Raw genomic sequence first — 2,126 nt, forward strand, 5'->3', positions numbered from 1 at the left:
CCTTCACACCTCTCCTGCCCCTCCCCTGCCTGCCATCCCCGCACCGCCTCCTCGGTGCGGGGCGACCTCCGCGCCCTGTCCGGGAGCAGTATCCGCGGCGGGCGGGCGGCGTCGCTGGAGAGAGTCGCACAGTCCCCGGGGGTCCGTTCAGAAGCAGGGGAGGGGCCTCGAACATCCCTTTCCACCTCCTCGTAGTTTCCACTTAGACCCAGCCTGTGCGGACGGCTGCCCTCACGTCACGGGCTGGCACTGCGTGGGAGGAAGCCGTGGCCGGAGGGGGAGGGGAAGGCTTGCCGATGACAACCACTACGGCGGTGATAAAAGTCATCTTCGGCTGTGGAACAGTCGCTGTGTGCCAGGCACTTGTTCTGAGCGCTTTGTGAGGCTTAGCTCATTTCTGTCCTCGCAATACTGTGCGCTAGGCATTCAGAGTTACCCCCATTTTATAGATGAAGAAACTGAGGTTCAGAGGGGTTCGGTGACTTGGCGGAGATCTCACAGTTAACTAATTGATTTGCCTTCCTGGGTTTTAATCTTGACTCTGCCATTGGATACCTGTGTGGACCTGGACAAGTCACTTAACCTCTCTGTGCCTTGGTTTTCTCACCTGGTCAGTGGGATGACGTGGTATTTCGCTCATAGGGGTTTTGAAAGAATTAAATGAGGTAATGAAGATAAAGTTCTCAGAACAGTGACGGGCACCTAGTGAACTTTCAGAAAGCGTTTGATAGTATGATTGTTGTCCTTCACGGTGTGGCTCAAATGTCACCTCTCCTGGGAAGCCTTCCACAATGCCCTTCCACCCCAGGCAGAGATTTGCTTTTCTTTTTCTCTGCTCCTGCAGCTTCAGGTTTGTATATTTTTCAAGTTTTAAATGAGATGATGTGACAGGAAGGGCCTGTCGCAGAGCAGATGTTTACACACATGTATGTCTCCCTGTGAGTTTGTCACGTACCTGCTTAAACCTCTTGGAAGAGCTGGCTCCCAGCCCGCCCCAGTCTGGTCAGCTCAGGCCTGGGCGCCAATGGGAATTGGTGCAGAGTGAGTGCGGGAGCCCCGCCCAGACCGGCGGGACCGGGAGTGCCCTGCCCGGCCCCAGGAGCAGCCCAACGGTCTGCTTCCCAATCTCTCTCCTCCGCTCCCCACCCAGCACCCCAGCCAGGCTGGGGATGGACTCAGAGCCCCAGAATTCTCTCCTTAGTTGGTGGCTGCCTGGTGAGTCCCCTGATCCCCCCAGAGACTGGGCCTCAGTTAACCCCATCTGAGAAATGGGTCTAGCAGAACAGACCCCAAGTCTTAGGAGTATTGCAGCATCCTTGGCAGGGTATGAGGAGTGACCCAGCGTTAGGTACAGAACAGTGGTCACCCCAAAGGAGCAGTTAAACCCCCTCCACTGTGATCTTTATCAGTCACCCTAGATCTCCCCCAAAGTAAATGTACAATCTAAGGGAGAAATGGTACTTGCTATGTAACTGCAGCTTCAAGACAGGTTTCCTGGCTGGGTGCAGTGGCTCACGCCTGTAATCCTAGCACTCTGGGAGGCCAAGGCGGGAGGAGTGCTTGAGCTCAGGGGTTCGAGACCGGCCTGAGCAATAGTGAGACCCCATCTCTACTAAAAACAGAAAAATTAGCTGGGCGCGGTGGCACGTACCTGCAGTCCCAGCTACTCGAGAGACTGCAAGTTGAAACTTTTTCTTCTAGAAGCCTGCAGAGACCTCAGACAGGCCATCCAGACCACTGGGACTGGATGATGGAAGCCGAGGGGCCTAGTCCTGGAGCCCTAGTGGGGCGACAGCCAAACTGCCACCCCAGCCCTCTTGGCCCATCTTCCAGAGCTAAGCAGGAAGTCACATTCCCAAACACCCCTCCCAGGCGCCTGGGGGAATTATCAAGGCTACAGACTGTGCCAGCCCAGCCTCCGGGGAGCCAGCTCTGTCACCTGTACAATATCCGGTGTCTGACCCCACAATTCGCCTGGGGCAGTGCCCCATTCCTCAAACTTTCCACATGGTCCGGCCACTTCCTGTTGTTCTGAGAAGCTTTGACCTGAAACTAGCAGGGGGCTGGAGGTCTCTTAGGGCAGTCCCTGTCAAGGGACCAAAGGGGGAAAGGCAGCCCAGAGAGGG

The sequence above is a fragment of the Propithecus coquereli genome, unplaced genomic scaffold, assembly GCF_000956105.1.
Source record: "Propithecus coquereli isolate 6110/MARCELLA unplaced genomic scaffold, Pcoq_1.0 Scaffold81, whole genome shotgun sequence".
Lineage (NCBI taxonomy): Eukaryota > Metazoa > Chordata > Mammalia > Primates > Indriidae > Propithecus > Propithecus coquereli.